This window comes from Bufo bufo, chromosome 7 (genome assembly GCF_905171765.1).
Source record: "Bufo bufo chromosome 7, aBufBuf1.1, whole genome shotgun sequence".
Taxonomy (NCBI): domain Eukaryota; kingdom Metazoa; phylum Chordata; class Amphibia; order Anura; family Bufonidae; genus Bufo; species Bufo bufo.
The window spans coordinates 189,903,085-189,925,103 of record NC_053395.1 but is presented as its reverse complement, the minus strand read 5'-3'; the positions used below and the strand labels follow the sequence as shown (position 1 = coordinate 189,925,103).

At 44.8% G+C, this 22,019-nt stretch overlaps 1 protein-coding gene across 2 annotated transcripts in view; it reads left to right on the top strand.

Annotated features, from left to right (window-relative positions):
- Positions 1–22,019, top strand: part of CERS6 (ceramide synthase 6) — a 212,501-nt gene that overhangs the window by 54,398 nt on the left and 136,084 nt on the right. The gene's annotated exons all lie outside the window — the stretch shown is intronic.

Sequence of the window (22,019 nt, the reverse complement as noted above, 5' to 3'; positions counted from 1 at the left end):
GCACACGTCGCTGAAAAAGGGAAATGTGGACGAGGCCTAATGATTTGATTGTCAACCCATCAGCTGCCTGATTGTATGGCTCTGGCAGTGAATCTAAAATGTCATACGGCCATAAAGATGACAACTACAGAGGCAAATGTTAGCAATTACAACATTCTGTTCAGTATCTTTGGGGACGGCTATTTATGAAATTCCCTAATATATTCTTCTTGGTCTAAAATTAAACCCAAGCTTTAAGTAAAAATTAATTTCCCATCTGAGCTTGGGCCTGGCCCAGTTTAATTAAATCAGAGGATAAAGGTTTCGCCTACTGCTGCCAATGAACGAAGCATTCAGTCATTTTTAATGTGAAGTCAAGTAATTGGTTTTGAGCATCGGCTAGAACCATATTATTAAAATCAGATGGCATGTCCAGTTTTATGGCATATTTTGTGTGATGGACTAGATTGTTAATTAGATAACATGATACGCCATTGTTATAATGTCCTTTATTTATTAGGCCATACTGGCAGATGTGCAGTAGGAGTTTCTGCGAAGTAGAGGGTTCGAGGTGTCCACCAATTATGTACGTAGGTTTAAATGTCCATCAAGTTATTGCAGTGCGCAGTCATTAACCACTGTAATCTGGGAGATGTTTGTAGGCCAGCAGCCATCTCTGTCACGTTCCACAAACAATTAGCAATAGGGGAAGATTTGTGGTGTGGCACATGCTATGGGGGAGATTTACCAAGGGGGGGGTTGTTATGTCAAGTCAGTTTAGCAGGAGTCTGCACTGGAAAAATAAAAATACAGGGCGAAATTTATCAAATGTCCCATACAAGTAGTAAGTCTTTAAAGGGAGCCTGTGACCTCCAAAATCGTTTTCAAAGTCAGTATGTAAGGTAGGTGCCTAGGGTGTAGCTACCATGGAAGCAGGGTAAGCGGTTGCTTATGGGCCCAAACTCAGGAAGGGGCCTGAGAGGACAACAAATGGATTTATTTTCAGGGTCCAGGGAGCGGTGAGTATGGTGCTCCTAGTCCTACCACTAGTATTACTCACCGCTCCCTCATCTTCTTTTCGAAGCACCTGCAAATTCCGGCAGGGAACAGCTTCAGAAGGAGATGTAGTGTGCGTAGGAGCTACGCGATGTCATGTCACAGTGTAGTGTGTGTGCCTAGAATGCTGTACTGCAGGTGCCCGCAGGAGCAGAAAGGAGATTTTTTTCTTTTACTATTCTAAGGTCTCCATCAGTGTTGGGCGAGCATGCTCGACCGAACACCATTTTGACTTGAGCATCGGGATGCTTGGCACATCGTTGTGGCTACGCAGCCAATAAACGTGTGGGGAAGTACTGGCACTCACTGTAATGCCGTAGCCATGTTGGTTACTGCCATTACAGTGATTGGCTGGCCGGAACGCGTCATCGGGTGCTATATACCACCCAATGAAGCGTGGTTCGGCTCAGTCTTAGTCAGGGAGAGCTCCAGCAGAAGGGACAGATAGTGTAGGGACAGGAATATATATATTTTTTTTTCAGGCAGGGTTTACTGTTGAAAGGTGTTAGAGACCCAAAAGTCCTTTTAAGGACTATTGTTTTATCTGGCTGCAATATATATTATTAGCGCAAACTGCGCTAAAATGCGTGCAATTGTTTGGACGCTGCTGACAGTGACACAACCTCTGCTACATCTGTTGTGTTACATTTGCGCATCCTAAATATCTATTACATTCAGCGCAATTGTTTGGCCGCTGCTGACAGCGACATTACCTGCGCTACATCTTCTGTATAAGGTTTGCGCATCCTAAATATCTGTGACATTCAGTGTAATTTTTTGGCGCATACATTTACAAAACCTGCGCTACTGTACGTGTGACATACTTGCAAGCATACATACCATTTAATTTGCTCAATATGAGCAGCAAGGGATGGGGAAGTAACCGTGCTGTTGATAGTGCACGCAGAGGCCGTGGCCCTGAGCGCGGTGAAACTGTGCCTGCTGCCAGAGCACAAGAAACACACTCATCCACGATACCTAGCTTCATGTCCCAGTTTGCAGGGCGGCGCAGGACACCACTCTCGAAGTCACACCAGTGCAGCCAGTTAATAAATTTGGTGCACCATACACCAAGATTTTAGGTAATGATGACTAGTTAAAAAAAAAACAGCTTTAATAATTTTCCCCTAAGATTGGGATCATTTGGGGGATAAAAAAAACTCTCAGTTGATAAATCCGGATTAATCCAGCAAGACCGGCTAACCATGGCCTCTTTCCTACCCACTTTTTAGAACTGGAATGCAAAATGCCAGATTTTCAGACCTTTTTAATCTAGACTTCTAGTGTGAGGAGCTTGATATATTCCAGCTGATGTACTCCATTATTTTGGTGCAATTTTCAGAGTTAATTTCCCCCCAACAGTCGGGACTTATGCATCAAAACTGACTGACAAAAAATCTCCATTTTTAGTATCAGCCAATCACAGTGCAGCAGTGTTGAGCGAACCCAAACTGGAAAGCTTTTAAGATGTGGGCACTGTGACACAGTGAGAGGTTTGGTCTGGGAAAACAGGTATTTTCCTCCCAGCATGTGCTGCTGGGCTGATTTACAGCCAGGTGAGGTCAAATACTGGACCAGATTTTAAGTGCCGGTCCGGGTTTTGGCAGCATCTGGCTGTCCTTGAATAGGCAGTTGGGTTCAGGAGCCAGGTCTCTGTGTTGGGATCTGGGAGCCTTGTGTCTGGATGAATGCTTGCTACCTGTCTGGCGTGAAAGCAGGTTGGTGCTGCTATGGTCAAGGACTCATTGAGGCAGAATTGCCTCATGGTGTAATATACTAACAACACCGCAAGGTGACTTTTTGTTTGCTTATGACTGCTTGTTTTGTCACTTTCCAAAAGTGTGAATAAAACACTGAACTGTTTCATTCAAATAACTTGTTGTTGCCTCTATACTGCATCTGCTAATCCTGTCTACCAGAGCCAAACCCCACAATTGGTGGAGGATGCGGGCAAAAGCAGTGAGGCTGGCATGAACGCCGATATTTTAGGTTTCTGCATTTTTCAGGCACGGTTGTATGTCGTACATTAAACCAGCTGTATTACAACCAGTGCCCCACGACAAAATGGAGGCTGTTGTGAAGGCCCTCATGAAGGCTAATCTGCAGCAGCGAGAGACAAACAACCTGCAGCAACGCAAGGCTAATAAGCAGCAGCAGGAGACACAGTGAGAGGTTTGGTCTGGGAAAACAGGTATTTTCCTCCCAGCATGTGCTGCTGGGCTGATTTACAGCCAGGTGAGGTCAAATACTGGACCAGATTTTAAGTGCCGGTCCGGGTTTTGGCAGCATCTGGCTGTCCTTGAATAGGCAGTTGGGTTCAGAAGCCAGGTCTCTGTGTTGGGATCTGGGAGCCTTGTGTCTGGATGAATGCTTGCTACCTGTCTGGCGTGAAAGCAGGTTGGTGCTGCTATGGTCAAGGACTCATTGAGGCAGAATTGCCTCATGGTGTAATATACCAACAACACCGCAAGGTGACTTTTTGTTTGCTTATGACTGCTTGTTTTGTCACTTTCCAAAAGTGTGAATAAAACACTGAACTGTTTCATTCAAATAACTTGTTGTTGCCTCTATACTGCATCTGCTAATCCTGTCTACCAGAGCCAAACCCCACAATTGGTGGAGGATGCGGGCAAGAGCAGTGAGGCTGGCATGAACGCCGATATTTTAGGTTTCTGCATTTTTCAGGCACGGTTGTATGTCGTACATTAAACCAGCTGTATTACAACCAGTGCCCCACGACAAAATGGAGGCTGTTGTGAAGGCCCTCATGAAGGCTAATCTGCAGCAGCGAGAGACAAACAACCTGCAGCAACGCAAGGCTAATAAGCAGCAGCAGGAGACTAACCAGTTGCTGCTACAACACGTGATGGCTTTGCAGACAGCTAGAGCAACCCCGAGCGTCCACAATGCCCAGAAAGCAGCGCGATTCCTAAGATGACCCCCGCAGACGACATTGAAACCTACCTGGCGATGTACGAGAAAGTGGTCAACAGGGAAAGGCTACCCCGCGACCAGTGGGCTGAGGTCGTCTCTCCGTTCCTGGCATCCGATTCCCAGCAGGTGTATTTCGACTTGCTGGATCAAGCGGCCGACTACCAGAAAGTCAAGGGTGAGATTCTGGCGAGACTGGGGGTGAATGTGTTGGTCCGGGCCCAGCGGGTGCATCAGTGGGGGTTCAACCTGGCTGTGCCTGCAAGACCCCAGTATTATAACTTCACCTCTTGCAAAAATGACTACAGCCTGACGTGTCCCAATGCTTTGCTGGATTGTATGTTAGCTGATATGTTCTGAAGGGCTTTGCCATACCCTTTCCAGCACTGGATCGGTCAGGTGTCTCCTGGCAATGCCCTTGAGATGGTGGACCTGGTGGAACGCTATGAAGCTAAAGGAGGGTTCTGTCGGGAGGGGGCCGGCAAACCCAAGAAATCTCCACCCCAGGCCTGGAGATTTGAGCAGATAAAACCCGCCTGGGATGTACCCAAGGCAGACCTGGCTCCGATAGTCTGCTGGTGGTATCAGGAGCCTGGCCATGTAAGGGCTAACTGTTCCCATTGAGTTGAGCCCATGGACACTAACTATGGCTACCATCAGTCGATATATGCCAGGAGGCTGTGTCCAACAGGTATCCCAGAGTCTCTAGATCATTTGTTCCAGGTGGAAGTGGGAGACAGTCTGGCGGATACTGGCGGAAAAGTCGAGGTGATGTGCAGCGCTGGTGTCTCTGACTATGGTGGCCGATAGATGGACCCATGAGGTGGCTGTCGCCACAAATCTACATCATGAACTCATAATAGGGAGAAACTTCCAGGGCTTCCCAGCACTGTGGCCTGCTATAAGAGTGACTGATACCCATGGGACAGGGGTAACCCTAGCAGAGTGGCCCGGCTCAGGGGGGAGACCAGAACCCTTGGAACCTGAGACCAAGGGGCCAGCGATTGGGGTGACCGCCACTTCGCTGGAAGAGGGGGAGACAACCCCTCTAAGTGTGATGGTGGGAGACGTGGAGGACTTGCCGCTGGGTCCTGAATTGGCAGACCTCAATGTCTTCGGGGATAATTTTGGTACTGCCCAACGTCGGGACTCAACCCTATCCCACGCGTGGGAAAATGTGTTAATAGTAGATGGTGAACGACAACAACCTGTGGCAGAGTCAGTGTTTCCCCGTTTTGTGGTTCATCAGGATATGTTGTATCGGGTAAACCAACTACGGAGTGAGCCTATTGAACAGTTTATGTTCCCCAAGGCTTATCGGAAGCTTGTGTTAGATCTAGCCCACCAACACGTTCTTGTGGGTCACCTGAAGCTGCAGAAAACTAAGGATCATATTCTACAGCTGTTTTACTGGCCCAGCATATTCAAAGAAGTGGAAGAGTTTTGTAAGTCTTGCCCAAAATGCCAGATAACTAGCCCCCAGCCACATTTCCGTAGTCTCCTAGTACCTCTCCCGATTATCGAAGTACCATTTGACCGAAAAGCTATGGATCTCATAGGCCCAGTACCGAACTCCGCCAGATGCATCAACTACGCCACTCGGTACCCGAAAGCGATGCCACTGCGACATACCTCGGCCAAACTCATATCTAAGGAATTATTGGAGATGTTTTCCCGAATCGGACTACCTAAAGAGGTTCTGACCGATCAAGGGACCCCTTTTATGTCCAAGGTGACGAGGGAATTCTGTAAGTTGCTGCACATAAAACAGCTATGGACGTCCGTTTACCATCCGCAAACGGATGGTCTAGTAGAAAGGTTTAACCAAGCATTACAAAATATGTTGAAAAGGGTGGTGGCTAAAGATGGGAAGGAATGGGACCTCCTTCTTCCATATCTCACGTTCGCAGTGCGAGAGGTACCCCAGGTCTCTACTGGGTTCTCGCCCTTCAAACTGCTATATGGCAGACACCCCGGCGGTCTCTTGGACGTGGACAAAGAGGCGTGGTAACAACAACCTACTCCACATAAAAGTGTCATTGAGTACATTACTCAGATGCAAGATTGGATAGAGACAGTGTTGCCTCTTGTTAGGGAGCATATGGAGGTAGCTCAGCGAGCCCAGAGACGGGTATATAATCGTCAGGCTTGGGTCCGGATCTTTAACCCGGGTGATCGGGTTTTGGTTCTGGTGCCGACCGTGGACAGAAAGTTCCTAGCTAGGTGGCAGGGGCCCTACTAGGTACTAAAGAAAATTGGAGATGCAAACTACAGGGTACACCAGCCAGGGCGGCGAAAGCCGGAGCAGGTTTACCATGTGAATTTACTCAAACCGTAGAAAGATAGGGAAAATAAACAGAGTCAGGAGGCCAGGAAATTCGTTAGTCAGAACTCGGATGTGTTCTCGGACCTCCCTGGACGCACTTCCATAATCCAGCATGACATTGTCACTGAGCCTCAGGCAAAAGTCTGATTAAAACCATACCGGGTACCCGAGGCTCGGCGACAGGCCATATCGTAGGAGGTGCAGCTAATGTTGCAGCTACCGTAGATGTCATTGAGGAGTCAAAAAGTGAGGGGCCAGTCCTATAGTACTGATACCCAAGCCAGACGGGATGTTGCGGTTTTGTAACGACTTTCGAAAACCTAACGATGTTTCCAAATTCGATGTGAATATCATGCCCTGGGTGGATGAGCTTATCGAGAAGTTAGGACAATCCCGGTATTTTTCTGTTTTGTACCTCACGAAAGGGTACTGGAAGGTGCCCTTAATGGAGGCTGCCAAAGAGAAAACTGTCTTCATCATGCCTGAGGGGATGTATCAATATAAGGTCTTACCCTTTGGTCTGCATTGCGTCCCATCGTGCTTCGTCCACATCGTCGGTACGCTTCGGCTTACCTGGACGATATTGTCATCCACAGTACCGACTGGGAAAGTCACCTACCCAAAGTGCAGGCTGTAGTGGACTCCCTTTGGAAAGCTGGACTAACCGCTTACGCCAAAAAAATGTGTGATAGGGTTAGAAGAGACTAAGTACCTGGGGTATGTAATTGGGCGCAGAGTCATCAAACCCCAAGTGAACAAAATAGAGGCTATATGGAATTGGCTACAACCTGTCACCACTAGGCAAATAATGTCATTCCTGGGAATGGGGGGCTATTACATGAGGTTTGCTCCCCACTTTGCTACTCTAGCCGCGCCCTTGACAGGACTCTTGAAGTCAATGATGGTTCGCTGGGATGATCGGGCAGAAGAGGCTTTCTCCGCTTTGAAGTCGGCCCTGTGCGGGTCACCGGTTTTAGTGGCGCCCGACTTCAAAAGGGAGTTCATAGTACAGACCGATGCCTCCGAAGTAGGCCTCGGTGCTGTACTGTCTCAGGACGTCAACAGGTAGGAGCATCCCTTCTGTCTCCCTCAGCCGTATGCTCACCCAAGCCGAGACCCAGTATAGTATAGTGGAGAGAGAGTGGCTGGCTATCAAGTGGGCACTAGAATCTCTCTGCTATTATTTATTGGGGAGATAATTCTGCCTAGTTAATGACCACTCCCCTCTCAAGTGTATGAGCCAGTCCAAGGACAGAAATTCCCAGGTTACCCTATGGTTTCTCTACCTACAAAACTTTACGTTTTCGGTAGAGCAGAGGGCAGGCCGGTTACAGGGAAACACGGATGCCCTATCCAGGGTACACTGTCTCGCATGTGTTCACCCCCTCAGGGTTGAACAAAGGGTGGAGGGGGAGGGGTGGTATGTGACACAGTGAGAGATTTTGTCTGGGAAAACAGGTATTTTCCTCCTAGCATGTGCTCCTGGGCTGATTTACAGCCAGGTTTTTGCAGCACCTGGCTGTCCTTAAATAGGCAGCTGGGCTCAGAAGCCAGGTCTTGGAAGAGGATGTGGCACTGGAGGAGGAGGAAGGGGGATCATTTCCACGGTTATCAGGCCAGTCATTCACAAGCAGCTGGGAGGGTGGGTTCCAGCACCAACAGAGGCCAGGTACACAGCTGTCCAGCCAGGGCACAGTTCTGCAGGATAAGGAGAATGATGATGGGGAAGAACCGTGTTCACAGCAGGGTGGCACCCAAAGAAGCTTATAGTCTTCAATGGAGCATGGCTGTGGGAATACAGAATACACAGACGATACACCTCCCACAGAGGACAGCTTGTCGTTGCCTCTGGGCATCCTGGCACACATGAGCGACTACATGCTCCAGTGCCTGTGCAATGACCGCCGAGTTGCCCACATTCTAACCAGTGCTGATTACTGGGTGGCCACCCTGCTGTATCCCCGCTACAAGGACAACGTGCTGTCCTTAATTCCATCACTGGAGTGTGATCGGAAGATGCGCGAGTACAAGCGCACACTGGTAGATGCGCTGCTGATGGCATTCACACCTGACAGTGGGGGCTCAGTGGAAGCACAAGGTGAAGGCAGAGGAGGAGGAGGAGGAAGAAGTTGCGGACGCAGCTGGGGCTCCGCCAGCATCTCAGAAGGAAGGGTTAGCATGGCTAAATTGTGGAAAAACTTTGTTAGCACACCACAACAGCCAGCACCACCAGCTGACATGGAACGTCTTAGCAGGAGGCAGCATTTCAGCAACATGGTGGAACAGTACGCGTGCATAAAAATGAACCAGGCATGGATCCCATAGAATTATTTTTTCAATTTTTCTATTTTAAGTCATTTTCCCATCTACATTTGTTTGCAGGGCGGATGTCCTGCTCTTACCCCCATTTTGCTTCCTTTTGCAGCCCTTTAGCCCTTACTACGACTATTTTACAGCCATTTTAGTGCACCAAAGTTCAGGTCCCTATTGACTTCAATAGGGTTCGGGTTCGAGTTCGGGTCAAGTTTGGGTCCCGAACCCGAACTTTGACCCGAAGTTCGGCCGTACCCGGAGAATCTGAACATCCACGGGTCCGCTCATCCCTACAGTGCAGCTTTCATGTTTTACAGCAATTTAGCAATGTAGAGGGGGTCCTGATTGGTTGCCATTGGCAAGGCCAGATTTCCTATTAGACAGTTTTTATAAATAAGTGAAAATGTATTAATACTGGCACATCTTATGAACGGTGCGCCATTGCTTTCCCTAGTGTAAGTCCAGTGTGTGCTAAATTCATCAACAAGTCACATGGTCCTAGAGTTGTTTTCCTCCACTTTTCTGAAGTAAAAAGTGGCAGAAAAGGTTGATAAATCAATTTCACTATGGTTGCACAAGGGTTGTCACGATACCAAAATTTTGATTCGATTTCGATACCATAAAAATTTATTGCAATACTCAATAAAATTCGATACCACGCGGAAAAAATAAAACACCAAAAAAGCCGTGTGCATTCCGCATTTTATGGAACGTCTGGCACATAATTGAACAGTCCTATCCTAGTTTTGGGGGGGATAAGGTGATTGAAAAATGGCGAATCGCACAGTTTTTATTCACGGCATGGGAGATTTTTTTTATATTTTAATAGTTTGGACTTTTTGGATGTGGCGATATGTAATATTTTTTTATATTGCTTATATATTTTATATGTAATATTTTGGTGTTTTTTTAAACTTGTTTTTTTTTTTTACTTTTTATTTAATAACTATTTCCTCCTTAGGGGGTAGAACCTGGGATCTTTTGATCCCATTTCTTATTAAACATAGAATGTGTCGGCAGATGAGAACCATTTGGCCCATCTAGTCTGCCCAATATACTGAATACTATGAATAGCCCTTGGCCCTATCTTATATGAAGGATGGCCTTATGCTTAAACTCCTTCACTGTATTTGCAGCTACCAGTGAATGCTATTCCATACATCCACTACTCTCTCAGTAAAGTAATACTTCCTTATATTACTTTTAAACCTTTGCCCCTCTAATTTAAAACTATGTCCTCTTGTAGCAGTTTTTCTTCTTTTAAATATTCTCCACTCTTTTACCTTGTTGATTCCCTTTATGTATTTAGCAGTTTCTATCATATCCCCTCTGTCTCGTCTTTCTTCCAAGCTATACATGTTAAGGTCCTTTAATCTTTCCTGGTAAGTTTTATCCTGCAATCCATGTACCAGTTTAGTAGCTCTTCTCTGAACTCTCTCAATATCCTTCTGGAGATATGGTCTCCAGTACTGTGCACAATACTCCAAATGAGGTCTCACTAATGCTCTGTAGAGCGGCATGAGCGCCCCCCTCTGTCTACTGGTAATGCCTCTCCCTATACACCCAAGCATTCTGCTAGCATTTGCTGCTGCTCTATGACATTGTCTGCCTACCTTTAAGTCTTCTGAAATAATGACCCCTAAATCCCTTTCCTCAGATACTGAGGTTAGGACTGTATCACTGATTTTATATTCTGCTCTTGGGTTTTTACGCCCCAGGTGCATTATATTGCACTTTAGGGTGCTCTATTAGAGCTCTATTAGGGTGAATAGGACCTCACACTCTCCCTGCTGCCCTGTGCATAGTACATACAGAAGCAGGGAGCTTACCATGGCAGCCAGGGCTTCAGTAGTGTCCTGACTGCCATGGTAACTGTTTGGAGCCCCAGGATTACACTGCTGGGTCTCCGATCACAACTGCCACTGCACCACTAATGTGGAGGAGTGGCCTGTGGCCACTCCCACTGATTATTTAATACTGGGGAGGTTGGGGGGCGCACTGCACCCCAATAATTTAATACTGGGTTGGTTGGGGGGGTGCACTGTGCCACCAATGATTTAATACTGGCGGGGTTGGGGGGGTGCACTGCGCCACCAATGCTTTTAAATCATTAATACAAATACAGGAGGCGGGTGCCGGCGGCAGTATAACATAGCACCACTATGTCGGGTGATGGCTATGTGATTCTGCAGTCGGCACCCGCCTCCTGTATCTGTATTAATGGATTACTTATCTTCATTGGTGGCGCATTGGCAACAGCCCCTCCCCTCCTCCTCCCCACGCTCTCTTCATTGGTGGCAGCGGCAGAGACAGGACAGGAGGGAGGGAGGGACTGCTTCCTTCTCCGCTGTGCTGCTGAGGAGAACATGGCGCGTGCTGAGAACAGCACGCTCCATGTTCTCTGATACTAGGCTGCGCAGTAGCGCAGCCTAGTATCAGTAAATGGCAAATCCCGGTACCGAATTGATACCGGTACAAAGTATCGATTGGGTATTGATAATTCAATACCTGGTGAAACCCTAAGTTGCACTTTATGAATTAAAAATCCAAACAATCTGATAGAGTAACTATAATTTGACTTTGTTTTTCATAAGAAATTTGCATCTATTTACAGAAAATGTCTCTTTTGCCACTTATCATACTCATCTCATCCTCATGCCTCCTGCACTGATCCCTCACTCTCAATTCACTGATAAAATCTGTACACAGAAGTCAGAAGTCTGCACTGTCACATCCTGTTAGGGAACAGTGCACCCCCTAGTTTCCAACCACACCATTGTCCCTGCCTACCTGGATGATCTGCGCTAAAAGCTAGCCCCCAACTACTCACCGTTTCCCTAGGGTACAAAGTGTAGGGACCTAAAAGGAAAAACTATATGGACAGATATACACAAAGGGAAACTAGTCAAGGTCAAACACCATGATCAGAACAGAAAACACCAAACCGAAAGTCCAAACCAAGAATAACACGTCAGGATCAGAGCAGAAAACACAAATGTAGCCACAATACCTGTCCAAAAGTCTAAAACTAGGAGGGTACGTCAGGATCGAAATCACAAGGCAGAGAGACTAGGTCGTAGGCAGGCCAACAGGCAGCTGGAGCTCATATCAACATGGGTTGCCGGCTCAAGTCTCACATATCATGCCCTGACCTTAGTTCTAGTGTTGATCGAGCATAATGGAAGTCAATGGGAAATCCCGAGCATTAAACCAGGCACCCCCTGCTCTGAAGAGGGAAGGGGGCATGGTTCATAGGACAAGGTCAGACATTGATGGAAACACCACCAAAATGGTTCGGGATTCGGGAACAGCATGGGGAGGATGTCTGGATGCATCTTGGACTCCCAGGTCACTGCTGGGAACCATGTTGTCGAGTAGTACGCCACTTTTACAGGCTGACAATAATGTGCACAAAACCAAAAAATATATATATATATTTTAGAGGAAAAATTGTTAAGAAACATTATTTCCTGTATATTTACTTGTATATAAAGTGCAAGTGCTGCCAAAAATTACAAAGAAGAGGTTCTCCGATACAACCTGTATATCACATAATAGAGGGCCTTATTCACATTGTGGTAGAATAGTTCAGGTAGTGGGACTCCTACACTCATAAAGCCTATGCAATAAGTGAAAGGGCTGCCCAAAAATTACAAGGAACCGGCACTCCAATGCACCCTTTGTTACACATAAAGGAAGGCATCATACACACCCTTGAAAAATTATGATTGATAGCCTGCTGATGACCCTTAAAAACATTAGGAGCTCGGGCCTTGGGCCTGCTGCCGCTTTGGGGACTCTAGATAACCTGGGGCCGATCGCACGTCCCCGTACCGGCGACGATCCATTCTATCAACTTTCAATGTTCTTTTCAGCGCCTACCATGGTGATCACGGGTAAGGGGGAATCAGTGTTCGATGCCATAGAGGGAGCCTGAGAAACGGCTACCACATCCAAGGGAGGTCAATGGCTGAAATATGATTGGCTGTTGTTGCCTTGCCCCTTTTTCTTCCTAATTGTGAACCACCCAGAGAGGGTGGGACAAGTTATTAAAGCACAAGCGTCCAAGGAAGGCAGCAGGTGCGTGGCAATTACCCACTCCCGACTCGGGGAGGTAGTGATGATAATTAACAATACAGCACTCTTTAGAGCCCCTGTTATTGGAATGAGTACACTTTTTCCGTTAACGAGGATCTATTGGAAAGCAAATCTGGTGCCAGAAGCCGACTTGCTCCCGGCCTCCACAACGTTCACCCAGTGTGCCATCATGGTGAGGATTGTGTTGACCAGACTCTTGGCTACTGAGACTGGACTTGTAGGTGAGGGCCTGCTGCCGCTTTGTTGACTATAGATAACTTCTAGGCGTCCCTGTGACGTTGACGATCCATTTCGATGTCTGCCCTATCAACTTTGGAGCAATTTTTCAACAAGGACCTTCTGGGATAACACCGTTTTGCTTGTCCTCTCCACCAGAGGAATGAGAGATGAGAAGTTCTCTTTGTAGCGGGGGTCGAGAAGGGTGAACAACCAGTAATCCGTGTTGTCTAAAATGTGTATAACGCGCGGGGCATGGGAAAGGCAGCCTAACATGAAGTCAGCCATGTGTGCCAGAGCACCAACAGGCAAGACTTCACTGTCGTCATCAGAAGGTGAGCTGACCCTGTAAAACATTATATGCGAGGGCCTGCAGGTGAGCTGACCTGTAAAACGTTATATGCGAGGGCCTGCAGTTGAGATTTCACTTATATTTTTTCTATCTCTGGCCCTGACACACACAAGGTATTGCACAGATGTCACAAGTCACTGCAGACACCCTTCTATAGGAAAAGTACGTAAAAGTATGGAAAAAATATACTAGATTTCACTTATATTTTTTCTATCTCTGGCCCTGACACACAGAAGGTATTGCACAGATGTCAGAAGTCACGGCAGACACCCTTCTATAGGAAAAGTACGCAAAAGTATGAAAAAAATATACTAGTTTTCACTTATATTTTTCTATCTCTGGCCCTGACACACACAAGGTATTGCACAGATGTCAGAAGTCACTGCAGACACACTTCTATAGGAAAAGTATGTAAAAGTATGGAAAAAATATACTAGATTTCACCCGATCACGTGTTCCGGCCAGCCAATTAATGCAATGCTAGTAACCAACAAGGCTACGGCATTACAGTGATGGCAGTACTTACCTGCACGTTTATTGGCTGCATAGCAGCCAAGAAACGTGCGGGGAGGAGACTCGAGCATGGCGCCATGTGCCGAGCACAGCGATGCTCGAGCCGAACAGCAGTTCAGCCGAGCATGCTCGCTCAACACTACTTAGTTCTCATGGAGTTTTGGCGCATGTTGTTTTGCCCAACATCTCACATGTGTGGAAGTGACCTCAGCAAGTACGGAGCGCCATTGCCAGGCCTGATTTGCTAGATACTCCAGCCTGCTGATAGGTTGAATCCCCCTGCAGTCAGGGAGGAGATGGAGCTCCACATGGAAGTGCAGATAGGTGAGTATGTGATAAGTTACAGCTGCTACTCATAGAAGCCTTTAGAGAGTGGAGGCAGAGGGGGGAACAACTGTACAGTAGAGTGAGAGAGACAGAGTGACTCGCAGAGATACTGCTTCTGACTCTATGAATTTGTCTACTTCACCTCAGTGCTGGATTCACAGCTTCGTTGCCCAGTACGGCTGTGTTATGTCCTCCATGCTGCCTCTGAGGGAGTGCTACACAGAGATAGGAAAGCAGAATCTCTTCTCTATGTGCTATGCATTGGAGACATCATAACAGGTAGTCTCTGCCCACTGGTTCAGGGAAAACTGACAATTAGAATAGAGCCCACAGAGGTGTAAAATTCAGGTTCAATTCATGTAATGACCAGATGTAGTGTTATTCCTCATGTACATATACATGGCAGCTTATTCTGAAAAATCTGCCTTTTAAAGGGAATGTGTCATCAGAAAATGACCTATTGTTTAAATCATGTTTTTATGTTTAACCTATTATTAGAGAACTTTTGATGATGTTATTTTTAATTTCCATGTCAATATTTATATTTGAATAAAAAAACATAAATTCCTGCAGATTTTACACTGGCCACTAAGCCTAATAATAGACTTCTTGGTCTATACAGATCACTTTATATACCATTCTAAACCTGCCTGTAATGATAAGGAGATATCACCTCTGTATAGAGATAAGACAGGATCCACCATTCATAATAGGTGATTGTCAGAACTTATCTATTCTTTCCTTGTACAATGACCTCTGCACAGGTCACAGAGCATGGCCAGAAAACTCTCCCATAGAGGTCAGTGAGGTCCCCTCCTGACCTTTGCGTCTATGGACCATGGGAGACTTGCTGATAAGAACAGCTGAGGCAAGATGGCCGCCCCCATAATTAGGTTCAGGAAATAGAATAAAAAAAATCTGTAATTAGAAAATGAAAACAGATTAGAAAAAAATTGATGTATTACTATCTGGAAGATAACATTTTTGGTGACACATTTCCCTTTAAATATCATTTTGCAAGTGACTGGCTGATATTGCTGTACCTATCAGGGTCTGAAGAGCACTTCCCTTTAGTACTTAAGTGGGTGAAAAATTATTTACTAAGTGTCAGGGCCCATGGGTGGATGGGAGTCATAAGTATAAAGAAGTGAGTAATATAACTCAATATCAGGTGATCCCGTAGATACGTCATGTTCTCTTACACAATGCTTTGTGTCAGATTTTCTATAATTATTGTAAATACTTTTATTAGTATTATCGAGTTGCATTTGGTTTTCAGCAACTTACAGTATTTATCTCTCCTGTGTTAGTAAAGTATTACTCCATCCTTGGCTTTGACAGTTTTATATATTTTTACACAGAGATGTAAATGTATTTTGGATGCCGACCAGGGTAAAGGAATGACATGCAAATGGACAAAAGGCAATTATTCAACAATTGTGCAGCTTAAGTGGAGATAAGGTGCAGTGATTTCTGGGCATTTTATCATCTGAGGGCCAGCAAAGATCTGAGAAATTGAAGATAAGTGACTTCACATCCGAGCTGGATAAATCCCCTTGACTTTCAGTGGAGCATGCAGTGAGCAGCTAAACAGTGTGTCAAATGTCTGCTCAAGCAAAGACAGAGGCCTTATTAAATGAGCATTAGCTCAGACCAAACGCTTCGAGGGAATGTTTCATGTCGAAATAAAAAGGCCGTGGTTTATTGCATGCAGTAAGCTCTATCAGTGGATAACAACACGGCTGAAAATAAATGTGTTTTTTATTTTTTTTCTTGTGAATTTTATTTAGCTTAAAGGGATTTTTATGGGACTTCAATACTGATGACCTGTCAGATTGCCCAAAATGACTATTTGATAGGTAGGGGTTCAAATGCTGGTTTGCAGTGTAAAGGGGGTGTTCCTTTCAGACAGGCACAGTGCCATAAGTACCTCTGCGGTTGTGCCCCCTACTACATCTCAGTCCCATTCATTCTGCTGATTGTCCTGAAGGGTTATTAGGCTTATCTAATATGCATAGAGATTGCTGATGTTGATGCTAATGAACACAAAAGTAGATATTTCTAAAGAATTGGAGAATTTGAGATACATTAGTGATCACAGACTGTATCATTTATTTCTCTAATCTAAACTTGAGATGGAAATTATCCACCCCCTGAACAGCAAAATACATTTTTCAGCGAATCTGTATAGTGATCAGGGCTCTGTTTTTCTAATTAGAAAAGAGGCAAATAGCAGTCAGATCACCCACTGCTCCACACGTGGCTTCCAAAGCGCAAGGAAAGTATTCAAGGAAATTCTGCGCTTCAGAAAGTGGCATCGAATCTTCAATACTTTATTCTAAAGACATCAACATGGATACAATCTAGTGTAACTGGCTTAAGGCTGCTTTCACACTTGCGTATTGTCATGGACGGATCAGTTCAGATACTACAACCGTCTGCATCCGTTCAGAACGGATCCGTTTGTATTATCTTTAACATTGCCAAGACGGATCCTTCTTGAACGCCATTGAAAGTCAATTGAGGACGGATCCATTTTCTATTGCGCCAGATTGTGTCATAGAAAAACGGATCCGCTGCAGGCAACGTTTTGGTGTCCGTCTCCAAAGCGGAATGGAGGCAGAACGGAGGCAAACTGATGCATTCTGAGCGGATCCTTTTTCATTCAGAATGCATTAGAATGCAAACTGATCCGTTTTGGACCGCTTGTGACGAGCCCTGAACGGCTCTCACAAATGGAAAGCCAAAACGCCAGTGTGAAAGTAGCCTTACGCGATTGGATCAAAGGTGCTCTTAGTCACAGCATATTAAAAACTGATTAGTGCATTCTTAAAGGGCACCTATGACCCTGGCTGACCGGTTACATGTGCGCTTGGCAGCTGAAGACATCTGTGTTGGTCCCAAAATTCTAGGAGCAGTGGGGCCATTGACATTAGGCCTCATGCACACGACCGTATTTTGTTTCCGTGTCCGATCTGTTTTTTTTGCGGATAGGATGCGGACCCATTCATTTCAATGGGTCCGCAAAAAACGCGGACAGCACACCGTGTGCTGTCCGCATCAGTGCATGTCCTATTTTTTTCTAGTTTGCGGACAAGGATAGGCATTATTACAATGGATCCGCAAAAAAAAAACAGATCCGCAACAAAAACGGATGCCATACGGGACGCAAAACACATACGGTCGTGTGCATGTAGCCTTACTTCTAGAGTCTCAGCTCTTTCTGTAACCGCCGCGCCCTCTGCACTTTGATTGGCAGGACCAGGTGTGATGACATTTTCACTGCAGCATGCACCAGGTCAGTCTGTTTCATAGGTACAAATCTGCTGACAGATGCCCTGTAAATACTAGATCCCATTAATTAATCAATGTTGATTATTCACTGAACACGCCTTCGCTATACACAAGTAAAATAAAAATCTACTTAAAATAAAAGCAGACAATATACATGGACATAAATAGATCTGGAAATTATGGAAACTAAATATCATATATATTAATAATAATATTATAGGTCATGTCTAGAATTACAGTAAGACCTGATGGAAATGTTGTGCCCAGTGTGAAGATCTAGAATGCTTATCGTCCTAATAGCTTTCTTTTATGGTCCCCATCTCTTTTGTGTATATTAACCCCCTCAATGCTTATGCATTTAAACAAATTGACATTGCCTTTATGGCATTGGGAAAAATGTTTAGATGTAGACAATTGATCACTAGCATTGCTTTTAGCAGCATCGCATAAGACGTTTTCTAATCCTTTCTTAGGCTACATGCACACATCCGTGCCGTTTTTGCGGTCCGCAAACCGCGGATCCGCAAAAAATGGAAGCCGCCCGTGTGCCTTCCGGAACGGGAGGCCCATTGTAGAAATACCTATTCTTGTCTGCAAAATGGACAAGAATAGCACATGCTATATTTTTTGGGCGGGGCCACGGAGTCCTGTCCGCATCTTTTGCGGCCCCATTGAAGTGAATGGGTCCGCACCCGAGTTGCAAAAAATGAGGCTCGGATGCGGACCACAACAACGGTTGTGTGCATGACGCCTTATACCTACATATTGGATGGTACAAAGTTTGCAAGCTATCACATACTCACTGTGTTACAATTTAGAAATCTTACTGTATGTGTACTGCCATTTGAGTTAGGACTAAAATACTGTTATATTTAAATAGTTGCAAGTTTTACAGATCTTATGACGGCATTTATAACATCCATTCAGGTTAAAAGGGAAGCTGTCACCATGAAACTTCAATGTAAGTTGCAGGCACGGTGTTATAGAGCAGGAGGAGCTGAGCAGATTGAGATATAGTTTTGTGGGAAAAGATTCAGCAAAACTTGTATTTTGTAGATTTACATTCCTGCTCATTCTGGGGTTTGAAGTCCAGGAGGCGGTCCTATCAGTGATTGACAGCCTTCTCTCTATCACTGTGTATACAGAGAGAGCTGTCAATCACTGATAGGACCGCCTCCTGGACTTCAAAGCCCAGAATGAGCAGGAATATAAATGTATCAATAGACAATGCTGGATATTCCCGCTTTACTACGTTCCTCCTCCCACTGTGAATTTCTTCACGCTCTGCATAATTCCCACAATTGGTATCGCCATTTTAGCATGGCCTGAAGCAAAGTACTACCAAAATAATCAGTTTTTCATAATTCTTAGATCTATTTATGTCCATGTGTATTGTCTGGTTTTAAAATTTATTTTTTTACTTGTGTATTGCGCAGACGTGTTTAGCCTGTGAATAATTCACATTGATGAATGAATTAATGGGATGTACTATTTAAGAATGTACTGTTCAGGTTTTAATATAATATGACTAAGATCACATATTTGATTGAAATGTATCTTTGGAATAAAGTCTTGAAGATTGTGCGCCACTTTCTGAAGAACTGGATGTCTTTGAATACCTGTTTTTCTAACGTCATGCATAGACATAATTTTAAATCATTCTTTCCTGGCTGCCACCACAAGAGGGAGCCTAGAAGCTTACTGCATATTGTTATACTAAAATAGTATACAGTGAACACCTAAGCTCCCCCTAGTGGCAGCGGAAGGCAGTCCGAATTTTGTCATTTAACATTATGGGGCACATTTATTAAGACCAGTGTTTTAGACGCTGGTCTTAATACGGCCCTGCGCTAGATCTGCCGAAGTTATGTAGAGGCGCAGGCCTTTACATAACTTCAGCGGATCCGTTTCCGCTTCTATATGTAAGACAGCTTTCTAGCTGTCTTACATTTAGACCATTTTCTAGGCCTAAAACAGGGGTAGAAAATGGTAAATGAGACAGGCCCGTCCCCTTCCCTGCAAGCGCCACGCCCACATTTTTAGACCTGGAGTGAAAAGTTGCAGATTGTACCACAAAGGACCTTTGCACCGCAATCTGCCTAATATAGGCATATTTCTGTTTTATAAATGACCCCCTATGTCTATGTAAAGGTTAGACAGTCATAGACTGTCACTTGAAATTGTTAATTTAAAGGGGATGTTTCACAAACACACCCATTTTTGTAAAGTAAAGCTGACATTTCTATTCCCCAGCATCTACCAACTCATGTGTCCTGCAACCACAAACGGCATAAGAGTGCATATAGAATATGGACAGGGGAGGTCTATCTGAGGCAACCCCTTTAAATGCTGAGAGTTTATGATACCTCACAATTTAAAATGTATTACGGTAATACTGTAGATATGAACATATTGGCTAAACTATAAAAAGAAATAAGTATTATACTAAACTTATAACAGATAATTTATACTATCTACCAGATCTATTTAGCACCGATGATTCACTGAGTAATCATAATTTTAATGTTATAGCTCAGATTTTCACATTTACATACATTATGTTTCTCAGATGTTGATAATTTGCTTTATGATGCATTTCCCTAATATAGTAATATTATAAAATCTGACACGTTTCACCTCAGTAGGAATTATGCTAGCATGAAATGCTTCTGCAATCATATCTGCTTTCCTGAAGCTGCAATATATTAACACTACTTAATTTAATTTACAGAATTATGTCAGTTTGGCAAAATAATTTATAGTAGTCGTCCTAGTTTTATCATGTTTTCAAATAGAGGGAAAAATATGCATTTATCTATCATCTATCAGTCTCTCTGCCTTTCCATATGTCCCATATTATCTATCTATCTATCTATCTATCTATCTATCTATCTATCTATCTATCTATCTATCTATCTATCTCATTTCTTTCTTTCTATTTATCCATCTCTATCTCTACGCATTATGCCATATTATAGGGCTAAAACACGTTATCCTTTGCAGTCCAGCATGTAAAATGATATATTGTCCTCTAGTTTCCTGGATTGAATTCCACTCCATTATATTAGTACATGGAGCATTTCTGGTACTTTGTTGTAGTCCAAAGGACCAAACCTCACCATTTTCTTTTACAACCTAAACAGATAAATAATTGATGAGCTCACAAACAATGCATCACTGGCTGCAACCTCGAGAAGTTGAAAGAGCAGAGGCAACCACCAAGGTGTCACCACATGTTGCTGTCTCTGGAGGGGATGGTAAAACGTGGTGCACGCCAATGGGAAATAAGTTCATAGAGTCACAGTTTGCAGTAAACCAGTGTGCTTCTTTACTGGAGGAAATCAAGTGCAAACTAATACAGGCAAGACACTGAGCTGGCTTCTCCAGTCTACTCCCTGGCAGAAGAAGGTTACGTACTGAGGAAATGCATTAGGTAGCTGTCCCTCTCTCAGAATGCTGGTAACCTGTCCAAATGGCTGTTGGCCCAGTGTCTGTGGCTCACTCATCTGGCTGACCCTCTGGTCAAAGGACTGGTGAGCCAGGGACTATGCCAGAGTATTCCCATCTCAGCATCTTCTTCAAGTCACTTGTGCAGTCTGGCAGATTCTCTTTTACTAAACACTGGTCCATATCTGCAGATACTAGAGGTTCTAACTGCTCTCCTTGTACACAGTGTGTAACGGATCTCCTGGCACCCCGACTGGGTACCTCTGTTGATGGATGCTCCTAGTGCTTCCCGAGGGCTCCAAGCACTCAACTTGACACCATAACCACCACAGACCCCGCTAACCGCCACAGCTTGGTTGGGGTCTCACCGTCCTCCACCCACGCTGGACCCAAGACCGGGCTTCAGCTTCCAGTGGGTGAACCTCTCCTAAATCCAGAGAGCAGGAACCATGAACAAGCTCTTACAAGAGCTTATACTCAGGGGAGTATTGTGATATAGCAATCCCCAAGAGTGTAGATATCCCATCCCCCAAACATGAGCCAAAACTTCATGAAGGGGAAAAGCAGGTCTGTTTATTGAACACACAAGCATTGACTTACACTCACCTAAAGAATTATTAGGAACACCTGTTCTATTTCTCATTAATGCAATTATCTAGTCAACCAATCACATGGCAGTTGCTTCAATGCATTTAGGGGGGTGGTCCTGGTCAAGACAATCTCCTGAACTCCAAACTGAATGTCAGAATGGGAAAGAAAGGTGATTTAAGCAATTTTGAGCGTGGCATAGTTGTTGGTGCCAGACGGGCCGGTCTGAGTATTTCACAATCTGCTCAGTTACTGGGATTTTCACGCACAACCATTTCTAGGGTTTACAAAGAATGGTGTGAAAAGGGAAAAACATCCAGTATGCGGCAGTCCTGTGGGCAAAAATGCCTTGTGGATGCTAGAGGTCAAAGGAGAATGGGCCGACTAATTGAAGCTGATAGAAGAGCAACGTTGACTGAAATAACCACTCGTTACAACCGAGGTATGCAGCAAATCATTTGTGGAGCCACAACACGCACAACCTTGAGGCGGATGGGCTACAACAGAAGACCCCACCGGGTACAACTCATCTCCACTACAAATAGGAAAAAGAGGCTACAATTTGCACGAGCTCACCAA